This window comes from Diabrotica undecimpunctata, chromosome 2 (assembly GCF_040954645.1).
Source record: "Diabrotica undecimpunctata isolate CICGRU chromosome 2, icDiaUnde3, whole genome shotgun sequence".
Taxonomy (NCBI): Eukaryota; Metazoa; Arthropoda; class Insecta; order Coleoptera; family Chrysomelidae; genus Diabrotica; species Diabrotica undecimpunctata.
In genome coordinates, this window is record NC_092804.1 from 181,871,483 (window position 1) to 181,891,832 (window position 20,350).

A 20,350-nucleotide genomic window follows, 5' to 3' on the forward strand; every position below is an offset into this window, starting at 1 on the left:
TCCAACTCTGATTTATCAGAAACGAATGGAGAAGTTTCTTTCACCTTTATTCGGGCACGTGGTGAATCAAGTATTCAGAATAATCAGGGTAGTCTTTTGAGGTTGCGATAAGTAAGTGTTTAAATGGATTTTTAAGAGATTTTTCTTTAAATGTGATATTGTTGAAAAATAATTCTGTATACTAATTAATTGATATTATTATAATAATAATATTAATCAAACATTATTATCGAGAACATAATTTATATACACACATGCCAGATGTAATCGTTTTTTAGTTAATAATTTTTTGGTGGGACATTAGGTCATTCTTAGTTTGTAGTTTATTTTTTAACTTTCCTTCTTAATCTACGGTATGTTTTTAAGTGATGAAGGACGCTTGAGAATGTCAAAGCTATGCCTTATAGTTACTATTTGATGTACTGTGTTAAGGTTAGTAATTAACGGAACTAGAAAGGAAGATTAAAAAGTTTTACTCTAAAAATTTGGTTTTTGTGAAAAATATTTGTGAATATACATTCACTCTTTCGGCTAATATGTCTGACTAGAATATTTATTAATCTCTTGAATTATGCCATTACCAACTCGATTTTATAAATGTCTTTCATCTTTGTGCATTTCCCACTCCACCTCTGTCGTCCTATCCTCTCCTTTCCTGTAGGAATTTTTATTATACCTCAGCTGGCTGTGAATGAAAGTTCACGTTCGAACAAATCATCGTTCCTTTTGATTTACAACACGCAGGGATTCCGGGTGTGTTTTACAGGGTGTTTTTTGCCTATTTAGTGCCTGGTCATCGTTTACGGAATGGGTCAGATGAAATATTAAAGCGATTTCTCTTCTGGATATAACAGAAAGATCTTTACGGCCGGTCAGAAAGGAACTGAATTGAAATCATTCTACAACTGCACTCTTTTGTGGGCGTTTAGGTCAAATTAGTGCATTGAAATGGAAGATGGATTTGTTGGATGTTTTTAAAGAACTCAGAAAATTGTGTATTGGTTTATATTTAAAATATGGGCGTAGATAAAGTGATAGAAACATAAATAGAGACATCTTAAATGACCGATTGATTAATTTTAAATTTCAATATCTACATTTCTTACTCCAACTCTTATTTCAACTGGTTATATTTGTCTATATTATTCTACTACTTGATAATATATCTATTCTGTATGTGAACCAAAGGAGAAATAAATACCCAAGAGATTAGATGTTGCATCGGAAAGGCAAAAAGTGCATTCTTGACTATGAGCTCTGTCTTCAAGAGCCATGACCTCACTACAGAACCAAAAATGAGTCTCCTTAAATGTTGTCCACGTGTACTCAGTGCTTCTGTATGGAGTAGAAACGTGGACATTGAAGGCGGAAACTCTATCAAAACTTCAGGCTTTTGAGCTACGGTTTTACAGAAGGATTCTAAAGATACCATTGACAGACAAAGTCACCAATGAAGAAGTACTACGGAGAATGAACACAACCGCGGATTTGGTCAACATCGTGAAGAGACGTGGGCTGCAGTATTTGGGACATATGAGAAATCAAGGCAGATATGAGCTTCCCCAATGCATTTTACAAGGTAAAATTAAAGAAAAAAGGGTTCCAAGAAAAAGAAAAATATCCTGGCTTGCTAACCTAAGCGCATGGTATAGAAAGACCACAACACAGCTATTCCGTATAGCAACCAACAAAGTCATTATAGCCAGAATGATCGCTAACGTTCGGAACGAAGAGGCACACTAGGAAGAAGGAGAAAATTATTTTATTCTACTTGATTGATAGCAATGCATATGTCTTATATCCACCTTGTGGATTCAGCTGCCTTGTAATGCATCTATTAGGATATAATTGTTTGGAAAAATATTCACAACGCCATTTTTAAAGACCACAAAGCTCTTTTATCAATGATAGATGATATCCATAATTTTTGCTGTAATTCTGCACCAAAATTTTAAAGTGAAAGCTAACATTTTATATTCTATTTATTTAATAACTTTAAATTTTATAATATAATCCGTGATCGGAGCAGTAGCCACTTTCTGTCACTTGCTGTTGCGTGGAGTAAATTTCTGATTTATTTCGTATGCTTTAAAATTTAAATGATGAAGCACGGGTAAAGAACCATGGATATATGTTTTATTGTATTTCAAGTTTATCGCGGTGGTTTAATTATTTTTATACATTCTATAAAAGCTATGTTTTCATTGATTTCCAAATCGACTCTAACAAAACAAACACAAAATTACCAAACTATGCATTGCCCATTTCAATCAACATTTCCAGCAGTACACACAAAGTATAATATTTAATTTGCCAATAAATAAATAAATGCACAATCAATAAGAACGTTTTTATACTAATATCATTTAAATTTAGAAACGCTGGACTACTAATAGTAAAAATACTCATTCATACCTGTTACTACCTGTTTTAAAGGCTAGTAGTTTAACATAACAGGTGTAGCAATTTGTTTTATAGTGAAATAAATTGTCTATTATACATTGAGTGTATCGCGGAATTGTTTTAACCTTTAAAAGTTCATCGCATAAATAAAAAACAATATTGCTCAATAAAGGATAAAGAAAAAATACTTTTTTAGAATCCATTAATACATCTTTACTCCTCCGATCATTCCCAATAGTTTGTCTTTCTTTTTCCCTACTCCTTTTCCAAATTAATAATATTTAGTTTTATACAATGGAATTGGATGTTATCCTCGTCTAGAAAGAATTCCAAAAATTGTATCTCTTACAAATACGACATCTTTTGTATTCAGGAAACAAATTTTAAAACCGACCATCAAGGCTAATATGTTTGTCTAGTGATGTGATTGTCTCCTCTCCTACCTCTAACTACAGGTTTAGAAGCAGTAGTTGTTACTATTTGTTTTCCAAACAAATATACCATTTGCAGCATATACATTATACATTCCTCCTAATCACATCCTCAATATAGAATTCGATTTAATATTTTAACTTCCCCTCCCGTACCTGCTTATTAGTGACTTATATGTACATAACATAATTTAGGGCTTATTGCGTACTTTTTGGAAAAACAAAGTTACACAAAACGTTCTAAACTGTTCAGGCTACTTTCTATTAAATACTGAACTTAAAACCCACTTTAAAATGTCTTCCAGTTCATTTTCAGCCATTTATATCAGCCTACGTGTCTCCAAAATTGCACCTATACCTACTAAGAAATTTTTAATTGCCTACATGATAGCAACTACATTCCTATCATTATATTCAGCTTCTTCAATAAAAAAACCACTACTAGAAGTTTCTGGAAGTTTAAAACGCTGATTGGTCAAAGTACGATTCTAAAACTTGTTAGGATTATAGAGGATTTAACCATTACTCTAAATATGTTTAGCGATTGCTTACTCAATGCTGCCGAATATCATATCGGTAAACAAACCATCTCTATTCAAAAAATGGTAATCTGGTGAAAGTTTAACTGTAATAATGTCATCCGTTTACGCAAGGCTTTCAAATATTGGCGAAATAAAACCCAGGAAGATCTTCTTCTACACAAACAACTTAAAGCTAAAGCCAAACTCATTATTAAGCAAAGCAAAAGATCTTCATGGCAAAATTACACTTCTTTGCAAACCCCACTTAACTATGGAAAATGATTTCACAAATCCAAGGCAATAAAACTAATCTTAAGATTCCTTCCTTAATTTTCAACAATACAGTCATCTCTGACAACCAAGTAATTGCCGATACACTCCCATATTATTTCGAAGATAATTCAATAAAAGTAATACGTCTCTTAATCGTTAAAAATATCCTGGAGAAATATTTTGATTTGACACTTTTTTGTTGTAACCCTAAGAAACCTCTTTGTGCCCATTTTGAAAGTTAACAAATGAAATTATTATTTCTTTAAAGAGTTCTACAGTTTTACAAAAGTCTCCGTCCAAAAGTAGGGAACAATCAATTCATCGTATCAAATCATCCTCGTGTCGAGGAAACTCCTAGGGAAATTGTTATGTTCCAACAAGGAAAAAGATAAACCATTTCCATTTATTCAGGAATTTCCGGGTCGACGATTTTTAGAAAGGTGCGACAATTTTTTCACCCTTTCTATCCGGCCCGTTCAGTTTAAGATACACAGTGGGGATAAATATGTGTTTTCTCTTGTTATGGATGAAGTAGAACGTTCGTTGTTTAGGTTGTAAATCAATATGTACGAGGATGTGTAAAAAAATACAAAGAAGGTAATAAATGAAGAGATAGTAATAATAAGATACTAAAAATAAATAATAAAAACAAAACTCAGAATAAATAAATCAAAATAAAATAGAAAGCATTGAAAAACACATATGATTATCTAGAAAGCATAATTGCTAATGATCAAAAATAGTCTTGATATAACAGAAAGACGAAGAAATTCTAAACATTAAATAAAACAGTATTCAGAAAGAAATAATACTGTTTTATCTAATGCCTAGTATACGTTTTTATACATACTGAGCAGCAAATGCGGAACTACTGAAATGTCTAGACGATGAAACTCTACCTTTACTTCTGGACCTATTTAATAAAGTATATAAAACTAGAAAAATCCCACAGGAATGGTTGGTGTCCACCTTTGTAGCAATACCAAAAACAGTATATGCCAAAGATTGTTCAGACTATAGGACAATATCACTAATAAGCCATACCCTCAAAATATTTCTAAAGGTGATTCATGGAAGATTATATAGAAAACTCGAAGATGATATGGATGATACTCAGTTAACTCATGGAACGAGAGAGGCATTGTTTGCTTTTAATGTCCTCTCTCAAAGATGCTTAGATATGAACCTAGATATTTATTCCTGTTTCATCTACTTCGAGAAGGCATTCGACAGGGTCCGACATGAAAAACTAATAGAAATACTGAGAAACAAAGATATAGACAGACGAGACTTACGAATCATTATCAATCTGTATTGGAATCAAAAGGCCAATATAAAGATAGAAGAACAAAAGTCCGAAAATATAGATATAAAGAGAGGAGTAAGACAGGGCTGTGTTCTGTCACCATTACTATTTAACGTGTACAGTGAAGCCATATTCCAGGAAGCGATAGCGGATCTGGGTGATGGAATCTCTGTAAACGGAAGAATAGTAAATAACATAAGATTCGCTGATGACACCGTTATAATGGCAGACACCCTGGAATCGCTACAAGAATTGGTAAATAGAATTAACGATTATTGTATTAGATACGGACTAAAAATAAATAAGAGAAAAACTAAATTTATGATTGTCTCAAAAACGCAACATGGAAATGAAAGATTAATGATAGAGCAAACCCAAATAGAAAAAGTAGAGACATATAAATATCTGGGAACCTGGGTTGATGACAAAAATGACCAAAGCAGAGAAATCAAAGTCCGAATTGAAACTGCAAGGCAAGCATTTGTGAAAATGAAGACAATGCTTACCAACAGAGACCTTCAGTTGCATCTCAGATTGAGGGCTCTAAGATGTTACATATTTTCTATCTTACTATACGGAATGGAAGCTTAGACATTGAAGAAACAACACATAAGGAAAATAGAAGCGTTCGAAATGTGGTGTTACAGAAGAATATTAAAAATTCAGTGGGTTCAAAGGATTACCAATGCTGAGGTACTACGACGTCTAAATAAGGAGTTAGAAATTATGAACAGCATAAAAAGAAGAAAACTAGAATATTTGGGTCACATAACCAGAGGAGAAAAATATGAGCTGCTGAGAATTATTATGCAAGGAAGGATCCAAGGAAGAAGAAGCATAGGAAGAAGACGCATCTCCTGGCTGAAGAACCTTAGAGAATGGTTTAACTGTAGTTCACTACAACTTTTCAGAGCAGCAGCCAACAAAGTGACCATAGCCGTTATGATATCCAACCTCCGATAGGAGATGGAACTTTAAGAAGAAGAAGCAGCAAATAGAACTTTGTCACACAGTTGTTGTCCCATATATTAAATATTCCAGTTTCTGGATTTCTGAAAAGAAATAGTTAGGATTGAATAGACATTTAATTGTGATAAAGATAATAGACATGAAAGAAAACAAGGTAATTAAAAAAATTAGAGCAATTAATGCAGTAAGGAAAAGTGATAAACAATAAACATTAAAAGAAACAATCCAATGTTAAATGGCATATATGTATTCACGCGAAAAAGAAGTATAAGTATCGAAGAACTTTATGTTGATTTCAAGACTACTACAACAGACTGTACACAAGAGTTATTTTGCCGGAAATAAATCAGACTAACTAGATGTTAGCTTATTAGTACACTCCTCAAAACCAACACATATCGTTATACTGTTAACGGTCTAGATGTCATCTGTGTACAGTTACAGTTCTTTTTCGCGCGATCACCACCGCGTAAAAAATTCCGCAACTAAAAACTATAATGAAACTTCTGAAATTGTAGGTATTTGGAATGGATTTTTGAAGTGTTGTCATTAAAATTGTTTTCATGAAACCATCACGCATTTCATAACCGAGTATCATACAACTATTATTTATGTTAATTTCGAAAGCCTGAAACGTTCAAGTTGAATAATTTGAACGACAATGGAAGAAAGTAAATACGAGGTCGGTGTAATAGTTTTCAGTCTGAAAGCAAAAAAAATGGTTTATTCGTTCAAAAATTGATTTTTTTGTTAGTATGCTTTTATTTATTTGCAATATAACTTTCCAGTTCCGACAGGGTTTCTTCTGTTGATAATAACTACTTTCAGGGCTTTATCAAGTCTGTATTAAAGGTGCAGAAACCGTGAACTCAGAAATAGAGAAATATTTAATGCAAAACCTAGAAAACCTGTTGACCCCGATGAAACCCCGACTTTTGAGTCTGAATTTCTAATACTCACACAAAAAAAGAAAAAACTTATGACAAAAACTCTTTAATGTAGTAAAAGCCACCAGAGTGATTTCCCAGGCTGAAGAAACCTCGATCTGATCTAGAAACCTTTAAGGTTTTCTTAAAAATTCTGTATAGCCGATTCAGATACAAACGCAAAGAAAAATGTGAAAAATAGTATCAGGCGACAATAAATAAATAGGCCAAAGTCACTTTTTAAACCTAGTGGGTGAATATAGTTTGGGCGTCTAAAATGAATGAGAAGATAGATTATTTGAGTTTTGCCTACAATATGAAATGAAAGTAACGATCACTTGGTTTAAACTGCCTCCTCAAAGACTTTATACGTGAACTTTTCCATTACATAAAACCGATAGAATGATACGCAATCAAACAAATTAATTACGAGGTTTGTCTTTTTAGTTTTGCATATACAGTCTGTCCCAAACCCTTCTTTCAGTGCGTCACTAATTTTGACGTCATATAGGATTTTAAGAATGTCGAGAATTATTGCATGAAATTTTAGTTAAATCTGACAGTTGAAGGATCGTAATCGGCTAAATGTGAAAAGGTTATTTTTTGAAAATGTGGTGTAAAAATTTTAAGAATTTAATTTTTTTTTAATTTACATTTTAGAGGTCCCGTCCTGTATAAAAATTTTTATTGTGCGTTATATTGGAACGGCAGTTTGTCATAATTCCTATTCTATACATTCCAAGGAAAGTGCTTAATTAGCTAAGATTTATTTATGTATTTATTATTATTTATTACAAACACTATGGCTAAAATGTATAGTATTTAAACTACTAATATGAATATTTTTTAGAATAATTTAAAACTTACTTCACGAACGGCAGAAACTGGTAATAAAGTTGTCCCAGCCCCTTTTTCTAATTGAAAATAATTTAATAATTTTAATATTAGTCTTTGTTCATTCTCGGTATATCTCGGCATATTTAAAATATTTTTATGACAATAAACACAAAATTAAATTTTGACTGTAAAATGTCTGAAAATACTATCCTGGAATGACAATTATCATTTTATCAGTTGACATTGTCAAAGTACTGTCACTATCGAGACCATCTGCGTCAAATTATATTTATGCGTATCATTGATTGGATATCTATTTAGCGTATTCTAAACTCCAACCAATTATATATTCCGTAAGTAGAATTCGTTTTAATATGCAAATACCCGTGAACGATATATAATTTTCTAAGTTCTATGTATAATAATCACAGACTCACGTTTTTTTCTGTCACTTCTAGCTTAATGCGTTAGAGAGAATTCGATAAACTGTGACGCACTGAAAGAAGGGTTTGGGATGAACTATAGCCGCTTAGAGGGTGCAGCAATAGAATCTTCCAATACAAATGTAATCCCAACCTTCTGTTGGAATAAATCAAAAGTTTCATTGCGATAGAAGTCGTGTAGATTATAATGAATTTTTGAAATTAGCAAGTCGTTCGAAAAATGGATCTTAGCCGAGAACATTTTGGAGCAATAATTTTTTACCATTTCCGGAGTTTATAAATTTACAATGTATTTATTTATATTGTGTCGATAAACAGGAAAACGGGGTTCATTTTTCTTTATTAAACTAGTATTTTTGTTGAAAGTAAACTAATTATTTTTGAACTGGTCTGCAGGTGGATGTTTTCCAAACTTATCTCGTTCTGGAACGTGTTTAAAATTAACTTAATTCTTCAATACTCTTCCAGTTTAAATGACAATGTTTATCTTACATCAATTGCTTTTTTTTGTTTTTATTTGTAAATTATATTTTGGTAATATACCAGGACAAAACTGGTCCATATTTCTATTATTTTATGTAAATATTTATATTCATTCATATCGACTCGATAAACAGGAAAACGGGGGATCTTGTTTATTTTACTAGTATTGTTGTTGAAAATAAACTAATTATTTTTGAACTGGTCTGCAGGTGGATGTTTTATTAAACTTGTTTCGTTCTAGAATGTGTTTAAAATAGCTTAATTCTTTATTACTTATAAAATCATATTGTTTTTCTAACACCAATAATTGCCTTTTCTTGTTTTGGACCAAACTGACGAAATTCGGAGGGAATCAACAAAAACTTAAGAATTTTAAATTCTAAGCTCATAAAAGTGATAATAACTGATTGTTTCTCTGTTTCTTAAAATTTATAACAGAAAAATGCTAAACGGATAGATGAAATCTATCTTTGTTCGGTTGCCAACTTATTGCGGTCGTCTTCAAATTAATATGCTAATATGCTGATGAATCATACACATGCTCGTGAATTTTTTTTGAATATAGTAGAAATAGAATATCTAGAGAATGTAAAACAGAGATCGGGGATCCAGATCGATTCGTATTCACAGTTGCATCGTGTTAGTTACTAAAAAATTTAAGATTATCTACAAAACACTGGGATAGAGGTAAAAGACTTTAATTATTTTTACTCGTATATACATCAAGCTTCGTGTAAGACAGGAACGCGATATATAAGCCCATATTGTTTAACTTGTGTTCCAAATTATTGATCAATAAAACTCTTTAGAGAATTAAGAAAGGTATAAAAGTGATCTTCTTCTAAATGTGCCTTTTTTCTAGAGATGTTAGCGACCACATCTTCTCTTCCACTAGTAGTAGTCCACTTCCTAAGATTGGCCAGCCGGAATGTACGTTTACGTCCAGGGCCTCTCTTACCCTCAATCTTGCCTTCTAGAAACAACTGTAAAAGTTATATCTCTTCAAATACCTAGTATTAGATATGTCTACGAGACGAACCACTACCCATAAATTTTGCAGTCAATACAATTGCCTTTTATGATTTTGCCTATGGTACGAAAAAGATAATGAAACGTAAACTATTCTCATATTTCATATTAATCCCTCTTTTAAACATACTTGAAAAGCGAAAATTACTTAATTAAAGACAAGATCTTTTAAATGTATCAAATATTGAGTTTATATAGACGGATTTTATGTGTTTATATTTACTTATCATTTCCATACTCTGAGAATTATTAACCGTCTAAGATAAAACCACTAATTAATCAATGGCCTTGACATTTATTTATCACAATACATGTTGTTAGTTTTCTTCGACGAATGTTCAATAGAAAAAAGATACTATTTTTAGCGGTGGCAATTTTTGGGTCATTTTAGACCTGTTATTGCTGAAAAGCAGTTATTTATATACATATATTATAGAAACTAGGTAGAAAAATAACTAAAATAAAAGTTATGGTCAACGTCATTAATGAATAAAAATGGATGCAAAACTGTGAGAAGATATATTAGTAGAAGTCTAGTCGTTACCTAGAAGTAGACTTATAAGAACAAAATTTTGGTGTAATTGACAATATAACAATGAATGATACCATGTAGATTCTGGGAAAAACAAAACCTCCGTACTATACTCGAAGAATATATGAAAAAAAGGGTTTATCTAACAGAAAGGAATAGAGCTCAGTAACCTACTCGAAGTGACTCAAGGCAAAAAAGCGAGACTTGTTTTAGGTATCAAAATATTTACATCAAAAGCAAAAACTCTTTAATGTCTGTACATCAGTACCTATTATTATATACAATAGGTCAATCGACTTAATCTTTACTGAACTACCAACAAAATCTTACTCGTAAAACTACAGTAAATATGACCAATCTATCTAATGTTTCTTTACATTGAGGTATGTCGTTGTTATTCACATAGTTGTGTCGTCTGGAATAATCTTATAACTTTCCAAAACTTCGATAATGTCATCAAGTGCCACCAATCACGCACTTCGATGTTCATCGCCCTTCCTTCTGGAACTTATAATTAAATTTAATTGGTTGAGAAATGAAAAAGTTTCATATAAAAGTTAATTTATCTTTAAATATGGGACATTTTCGGATCTCAAGTCAGTTGTGATAGTAGTGTCTAACTCATGGTTTTACCCGTGTAGGGTAGCTCCCTAGAGCACTTTGCTCGAAGGGCTCTGTTTCTTTCTAAGACTCTGAAGCTGAGTTTTTTTCTTCTTAGAAAGAATGTGTTTTATTTCAACCACCTAATAAAACCACAATGGCATTGTCGCTTCAAGATAATGCCACAATAAGAGCGTACCGGCCAACTACGCAATATTACACCATATTGCGCAATAGTTGGACAAATTAATAAACATGGAATTTTGCACCAAGTTGCAATCAGTTTTTCATACGTTTATTAATTACACCGGAGACGAGATGGCGCCCAACCTTCAACGAACTCTACCACGACTCCGAGATGTCAGAGTTCTCATGCTCCGCGATCGAAAAGCAAACAGTTCCAACACGATGCCTGCATCAAAACCACTCAAGCAAACAGCGGGGAGAAGCATCGGATGTTAGTACATCTAACTAAAATGCCGATATCCACCTTCTGCAGCCCTGAACCGTCGATGTGCCACATCTCCGACGAGCCAGTCTACTTGATGCTAAGTACCTGATGCAATGGATGTCTCCGCAGTAGCCAGTCACTGCCTGCCCTACCATTATGTGGTCCAGAGCACCACGGAGGCCCAGGCAAACTCGCCTACGATACACCGGCGACATGCAGATGGGAAACGTACAGCTAGAGAGGACGAAGCCGCCGTAGAACGAGAGCACGTCTTCGAGGATGGACCTGCAGATGCTGCCAACAACACCGACCACCGCCTGTGAGTGTTTTTGTGCAGTGTAAGTGCGCGCTACGCGAGTGTACGCGAGTGTAGTGTGTGTTAGAGGACTTGTAAGTAATTTGACAATATAGACATATTCATGTTGATATATTTCATGTTATATTTGATATATTTTATGCATTTTTTTTCTTTTCTATATGTGATTTGTAAAAAAATTGTTTTCTTAAGTTTTTTAATAAAATCAGCTTTTTTATCAGCCTCAGAGTCTCCAAAGCAAATCCCAGTTGTGATTGTAGTGTCTAACTCATGGTTTTACCCGTGTAGGGTAGCTCCCTAGAGCACTTTGCTCGAAGGGCTCTGTTTCTTTCTAAGACTCTGAAGCTGAGTTTTTTTCTTCTTAGAAAGAATGTGTTTTATTTCAACCACCTAATAAAACCACAATGGCATTGTCGCTTCAAGATAATGCCACAATAAGAGTGTACCGGCCAACTACGCAATATTACACCATATTGCGCAATAGTTGGACAAATTAATAAACATGGAATTTTGCACCAAGTTGCAATCAGTTTTTCTTACGTTTATTAATTACACCGGAGACGACAATAACTTGGTATTAAAACGATTTTATTAAGGCCTAATTTATTGTGTTTATTATTTAATTTTTGTACACCTATTTACTAACACTTATCACTAATTATTATATTATTTATTTACAACTTGCTTGCTCCAACAATTAATTTTAGACTTAAAATAAGAAATTATTCACACAGACTGCCTGAATCTAAATTATTTCTATATATCTCTATATTCTCGATTCATCAGAACCAGTTTACTTGTTCGCCAAACATGTGGAAGCCAAACAGGTTAATAACAGCTAACCATCGAATTCTCTGGTCTAGATGAGTAGTTTTAAGCATTACAGTCTGGAATCAGTAGCATAATATTGCCCCCTCGTTAAGAAATGGTTCCTCGTAGGACCTTGTTGGAACTGGAACTGGATGCTGGTATCAGCAACTGGTCCCTCGTTTACAACACCCAGTTGTGTCAAAGTGACAAGGGGCGATTTTCTTTCCACAGCAGTAAGAATGTGGATTGCAACAGACTAGTACCTGGATTTTGGTGTCTTTAAAGATCTCATCCACTCCATCTCCTTGGACTTTAGTACGTGTTCTCTCAACTGAAGTAATGCTTCCCATACATCTTGGTAAGTAGATTGGTCATGAGCAGTGTCCAATGGCATTACCAGAAAGGAAAGGTAACGGGATACATCTTGGAGTTTCAAAGCTTTTCCGGGAGTGTGCAGTTGGCATTGAAGTTCAGCAACTAGACCAAATTTCCTTCGAAAGACGGATGCCAACTGTGGTGATTCTTAAATACTGGTAGAGATATGGGCCAGTGAGTAGTCATCTGGAAGTGCGAGTAGATCCTACTTTTCTTCAGTACTAACACCATGTTTCGCTTTACTGTTACCTTCATAGGTCCCCCACGAAATCCCATGGACTACCTGAATCTAAATTTTTTTTGTATTTATATTAAGTACCGTTAACTTAGGGTTCTCTTGACTTTGGTAGAAGGATGGGATCCGGGTTTTGCGTTCGATCGTCGCTTCTCGATTCATCTGAACCAGTTTACTTATTCGCCGGTGACCTTTTGCGAACCCTTGAGAATGATGTGGAAGCCAAACAAGTTAGTAACAGCCAACCATCGAACCATCGAATTCTCTGGTCAAGACTGGTAGTTTTAACCATTATAGTCAGAAATCAGTAGCGTAACGGTTTTCTTCGTTAAGGAAACCGCGTCTCGTAGTCTTTTAGCAACTCTGCCGTTACCATCACACAAGCTGTAAAAGGCATATACAGAAATAGTGTAGGAAAACACAAAGAAATTATTTAATGCGATAAAAATGAAAGAACATTTAGTATTTTTGGCAGTGGCAGATTATTTAAAACAAATGGCAATCACCGAAACTATTCAACAAAGATCTATTTCATTATCATCACCGCACACAAGTTAATAAAATTTGAAAACATTAAAACAAATTCATTTTACTTTCCGTATTGTAGGTTATTTAGACATAATATTTTGAAAACAACAAATTTTTCAAGGTGGTTATTTGAATAATTACTTCAGTTTTAAATATATATTAACTGCAAATTTTCGCTGTTTTTTAATGTTTAAGATACTTTGTTGATCAAGTTTATGTATTTGTTGTGGATCCTATTATTTATTCATTAAAATTAAAGGTGCATATTTGTTATGAATTATTTATTACACGTAATAAAAAACGCTGAAATGTTAGCATTTTACCAAATTAAATAATGGTGTTAATTAAAATTAAGTCTCAATATTTTTTTCGCCTCGAGCTCTCACAATTCGCATAATTTCAGAATTAAAATTGAAAATTTTACAAGAAAAAAATAATTTGCTGAAAATATTTTTTCGGTCAGAATAATTATTGTCCAAAATTTTTTAATCCGGACCTGGATTTCTTAAGTTAATATTTCATTTATTTACAATATTAATGTCTTAAAAACATATAACTGCAAAATATTGTGATGGTCACTGGGTACCTTGCTTTTTTTATTAAATGTAACAAAAAATCTTCAATAAATCTTATGTACATCACTAATGTTCAAGAACATTAGCATCACTTGCTTCATTTTTGCATAATACACAAATAAGTTTAAACGTCGGAAAAGGTCATCGAACAAAAGTTCCACATGAATTCCATTCGATTTATTGGTACTTCGTAATGTAATAAATAAATGAACTGCAATTTTTATTGAAGTTGCAAAATATATGGCTTTTTTGTTGACATACGTTAAATGATGTGTGTCGTAAGATTGATATTTAAAGAAACTTTATTGTTTAGAAGACAATGCATATTTTAAAATCTCCAGTAATCATTAATGAAGCATTACGTACTTTAACTAAATGTTTTTTACAAAATAATTTTGTATTATTGTCACCTATTTAAGTTTATAAAGGTGATTAGGTGATTATATTATTAGCTGTTGTTTGTACGATGATCACAAACAAGTTGAAAGTTTTGACAGAGAATTAAAAGAGCTAAATGTTTATGTAAAAGAGGTTGTAGCATTTTAAATTTTTAAATCAAAATTATCGATAATTAAAATTTTACTGTTTTGAACAGCCTCTAGACAGAAAGTTGTAATGCATTTCAAATTGCAGTATGCATGGCTTTTTTAACAGAAGCGTTTACCTACAAAAAAATGTTAACGTTTAGGCCTTTTTCTTAAATAAATTACAGTAGAAGACAGATAAAAATCAATAAACAATAAAATAAAACATAAAAGCTCTTCAGATTTCGATAAAATACCTCCACAATTTAAAAAAAAATGCATTGAGTTTGCTAAAATCTACAATGATGTTAAATAAATTTATGTTTATTGAAGATTCACTGAAGAACAAAATGACAATATGGCACAATATTCTAGGATCAAATTAACAAGCTGACCTTTTTTTTTTTTGTTAACAACAATGTAAAGGTTAAAAGACACTATTCGAGATATATTTTATTTTAATTTGCTCGTTATGGTGAATAAATGACTCAGCTAAAACGCACCGATACCTTCAAACCATTTCCTTGTTTCGAACACAAACGTACATAAAAACAAAACACATTAGCAAACGACGTCTGTAAATGAAAATCAATGAAAACTCACCAGAAACAAATATCGAAAGCAAATATCGAAAGATGGTATCTAAAGTGAATATAGTTACGTTATCGCTCCGAACGCACTCTCGTAGCACAGGAAACTTTCACTCACCTGAAACAATAAATAAAAATAATTAGTTTAGATAATCATCACCTAGTAAGTAATATCTATAATTAGAAATTTCTACTAAATATTTTATCAACAATATTATAATAATTATAAGTTTAATTTACTCGTGAATCACTATTGACTGGAGAGATTCTTTTTTCTGTGCATTATGTTCTTCCTGACTTTAAATTTGGCTCGATCTGTTTAAAGATTTGGTTGACACTGCGGATACTTGAGGGGTATTGCTGCCATATATATCTTTGTGTTCATCTCTACAACTTCACAAAATATTGTGTAGCAAAACCCTCAATATCTTGTGCATATTTAAATAGGGTTAGTAGCAAAAACAGCAATCTCCATCGGTCCGCGAATGGCAACACCAGCAATCTCCGTTTTGACCAATACCAACGTATTACATGCTTCAGCTTTTGACGAAATTGGAACGCCTGTGAGTGTTATTAAGATTTTGATGGAATGTTAAGAATTATGTAGTAGTATTTATTAAATTTTTCGCTTAAAAGTTAAATAGTTTTTGGTGTATTATCGTCTGTGGTATTAAATTTAAAATGAAGACTGAAGCTATTGCAGTTACACCAACAAGAGCCCGTAAGCCAATTCAACAAAAACGAATTCGTTCTCTCAAATTCTCCGGGATTCCGAATTTACACCTTTCCGCACTGTGTAACGGGCACTCCACTAGAAGGTGTTTTATTGTTAGCGGGGTCTCGCAAGCATAACACTCCGGTTGTGGATCCCTTGTCATCAGATGTCCATGCGTAAGGCGACTATAACCAAGCCGCAGTCGTGTGATGATAAACTGAGAAAAACGGTTGGTGGAACTATCAGACCATGGTTGAAATATTGGTTTTATCTCAAGTAATTTTGCCTGTTTTTTACACCATCTGCTATTCCATATGTTGACTATTTTGCTGTGGAAATATGATTTGAGATCTGTCGCTGGAGTTTTTGGATAGAATTCAATAGTTGTGTCCTCTAAGGCTTCTCGTGCATATTTATCCGCCAAATCGTTTCCCGTGATTCCAACATAAGATGGCACCCACAGGAAAGCAATGTTTCTGTGGTTTAGATTATGCAATTCTTGTCTAATGAGTTTGGCCACAGGATGGGAAGAATAGATTTTTGAGATGATTTCTAGAGAACTTAGTGAGTCAGTAATTATTAAGAAATTAGTTTCAGGACATTTTGTAACATGACATATGGCTTTATATATTGCAAACAGTTCTCCTGTTAAAATAGTATTAGTCTCCGCTAGTTTATATTTCTTTATTTCATCATTTGTTACAAAGGCAGATGCTACACAACGCTCTGTTCTAGATCCATCTGTGAATAACTGTTTGAAGGAAGAAAATTGAGAAATTAACGTTTGATATTTAGAATTAATTAGATGACAATTGCTTTCTTTTTTATTTTCTGATAATAGATCCAAATTTATGTGAGGAGAAGACATTAGCCAAGGAGGGGAAGTTGGCATCTTGCTAGGATAGATTTCGGGGACTTTAATGTTTAATTCATTTATGATTCGTCTGCATCTTTCGTAAAAGGGAATGTGGGTTTTTGCGCGCTGGATATTCGAGCAGCGAATGGCTTGGTGATATTGTAAAGAGTACCGCTTCGATGCATAAGAGAGCATTAATTCCTGTCTTCGTAAATCTAACCTACTCAGCATTGTTTGTATATCATGTCCTTTATTTTTAGTTGTAAGATACGATACTGGTTACCTTGAATAACTATACCTAGATAGAAAATTTTCATTTTATAGTTATTCTTATAGTTATTTTATATTATAATAGAGTTTCTAAATAACGCTAGCCTTTGCTTAATCGTTTTTCTACCCGTGATATTTCAGAGTCCATATTTAAACGTCATACAAGAGTGTATATTAGACTGTAATGTTTTGTCGTAGCTTTTTAATGCAGGTCGAACGAGCCAACTCTATTGTATATCTGATTTGCTTATTGAATCCCATTTCTCCGTGACAAAATTTTTCTCAAGTGTTTAGAAAAAAAATTACTTTTTCAATTGCTTATCTATGCGGGTGTAAGCTATAGTGAATCAACATATTAAAGCCTCTAATAGCCCAATGTTCATGTCACCCTTTATCCAGAATAGACTTGGTGCATCCTGTTTCTACAAATGGGGCTCTGGCGACCAAGTATGGGTGGGATAACCATATACCGAAAATAGATAAAATGTTATCTTTTAGAACCATTGAAATTAAATTGAATCTACAATGAAAAAATATCTACTAAATAATATACTCAATGATATTTCAGACCAGTGGCGGATCGTGACTACTCAAAGAGACGGGCACAAATAGATAAATGTACCGTAGGTAAATTTACTGGGCATCTACTGGATGAAAAAGGATTTTTTTTTCGTTTTTTGGGCACACTTTTATTAAAATTAACATTTATGTATAATAAGATATCCAGGACGAAGGAAGACTTTATATTTAAAGAAGCATGGTATTTAAAATAGCAGTGACTAAAATTAAGTTATCTAAGAGAAATAAGTCTTTTTTGTAACTTCTAAAAAGCAAAATTTTAAGTGATACGAAGTTCGTAGACTTACAAATCTCATCAGCCACGTTCTTACAGCATTTCGTAAAATTATTTGTCAAATAATATATAAAAGATATATCTTTTGGATATTAGTGGAGAATCACAATTTGGTTTTAAGGGTAGATTAGGACAGGATTGCTACAATCAAAGAAAGGATTCATGTATTTGTTTGTTTTATCGACTACCGAAACGCTGTAGATAATGTAGGCCATAGTCAACTTTTAAAGGACATAAGTTTTGATGAAAAAATTTGGAATATCAATATCCTCTATTGGAACCAGATGGCCGGACTTAGTATCATTAAATTAGTATGCACGAAACCGGTAAAATTTCTAAAGGGTATTAGACCAAGCTATATTGTCACCAATTCTATTTAAAATTGCTCTAGAAAGTATTCAGCAAAGAATAAAGTAAATAGGGTCATAATTACCAATATTTGTTATACAGACGACATAGACGACATTTTTGCTGATAAAATAAAAGATCTCCAAACTTTGGTGGCAAGCATAAATCGTACAGGAAATGAATATGGCATAAACATTAATATTAACTTTGTAATTATAAGCAGACATCTACATGAGCAAGTACACATTTTTATGGACGACCAACAAACTGAAAAAGTTGAGAAATTTATTGAATAAAAATATATTGGATTCAGTCTTTTAAACGAGTGGCTTGTGATCAGAAAAATAAAGTTATAGTGGGAATGGCTAATGTATCTTGTGCTAATGTGCTCTGCTAGCAATGGTCTCCAAAATAAAAAGTGTCCAAGATAGTTGCTCAATAACTTCACACGATAAAGAAAGGTAAAGTAGTTAGACTAGATGATATTCCTGTGGAAATTTGAGCAGCTTTAGGAAACACAGCAACAATTATTGAGGCTGCTTGTGTGAATATGTTTCATGTGACAAAAACTTACGTAAAAATGTAATTTAAGAAGCTGAAACCCCATAGTAATAAAGACAAAGATAATAATAATTTATATATTTAAACGTTTCATTTCAAAATTATATTTATATAACAAAATAAACGATACAATTAGTAAATTGTATTTAACTGTGATTTAAATAAAAATAATCTAAAAAATTCGGTTGTCTATTTTGATAAAGAATTTCAGATAATTATTTTCTAAACAATTCCACATACCTAAAACGGAAATAGTGATACTGCATCCGGTTGATAAACTTTCAACTAAGTACCAAATTATGTGAACGTTTATTTTTATTGAATTTTATTGATGTGGTTAAAATGCCATGGAACGAAGATAATAATAATGTTTTTCGCAACAGTAATTTTATGTTTCACCAAATTTGGAGTTATTTTGTAGGTGCTGACAGAAGCTAATAACATGCACGAATATAAATGTTTATTATTATATTACACATTAAAAATAAGTAAAAAGGATATAAGGAAAAGGAAAAATGTATGCAGAAAATTTAGGATAAAGAAGTCTTCTCTTCTTCTATACTTTAGTGTCTTTTTGGCATTTGTTTAGTTAGTCACTTTTTATCCATCTTTTACTCTGTCACCTTCTTTACTAGTTTCTCATGTTGTAGTTTCTTTCTCTGTTCAACTTCGTATTTCCAGCTATATTTCTCAGTTGCTTTATCTCTTCTGTATTTATATTATTTTCGTGTCTTTTATTTGTAATACAAGTCTCGCTTTTATGTTGAAGTGTTTTTTTTTTCTCCTTTTTTATGCATTGGTATCAATAAATTGTCTTCCCAATATCTCGCCATTTTAATTTTTATCTAAGCTTCGCTCATTATTTCTAGCAGCCATATCTTTCCATCTCTCCCTATTCATATTATAATTTCGTGATTAATTTTACCTGATCCGCTGGCTTTTGCTACTTCTATTGTACTTGTTACTTCTTCTAGTTCTTCAGTTCTTATTTCTTTTATTTGTTTTTTTTTTTGCTGCTATGATTTTCTTTGTGTCTGTTTCTTCAGTTCTCGACCATATATTTGTCTTCATAATGTTCCTTTCACACCTCTAGTATTTCTGTTGCATTTGTTTTATTTGATTATGTTTGTCCCTTACTAAAATGAGTTCTTTTCTTTTCTTTCCTCTTAGGCTTCTTATTTTGTTCTGGAAACTTCTGTTGTTGTTTCTATAATTTTGATTTTGTGATTCATCGAACTTCTTTCAACTCTTTTGTTTTTTTAACTAATTCTTTTACTGCGATTTTATGTTTTGGATATTCTTTTTATGTGTTGTTTCCAAGCCATTCAATAAATAAATTGAAACGTCAATAAACTTACTTTAACCTTTAATTGTGGCTTATTCCCATTTAAATAGTAATAATTATTTAAATTGCATTTTGCTAGATTGCAAATTAAAAATGAAATTTGTGGTTACAATCTAACACAATAAGTGAAACAATAAATCTGAAAAGGAAATTAAAAACGTACAAAAACAGTCTGACATTTAAAAACACCTAAAATATTCACAACAATTATAACAAAGATATTCGTCTTACTTTCCCACAATCTA

General features: G+C 32.4%; 1 protein-coding gene across 4 annotated transcripts in view; it reads right to left on the bottom strand.

Annotated features, from left to right (window-relative positions):
- The window catches only part of LOC140435296 (furin-like protease 2), a 1,428,549-nt gene that overhangs the window by 1,363,429 nt on the left and 44,770 nt on the right, over positions 1-20,350 (bottom strand). The gene's annotated exons all lie outside the window — the stretch shown is intronic.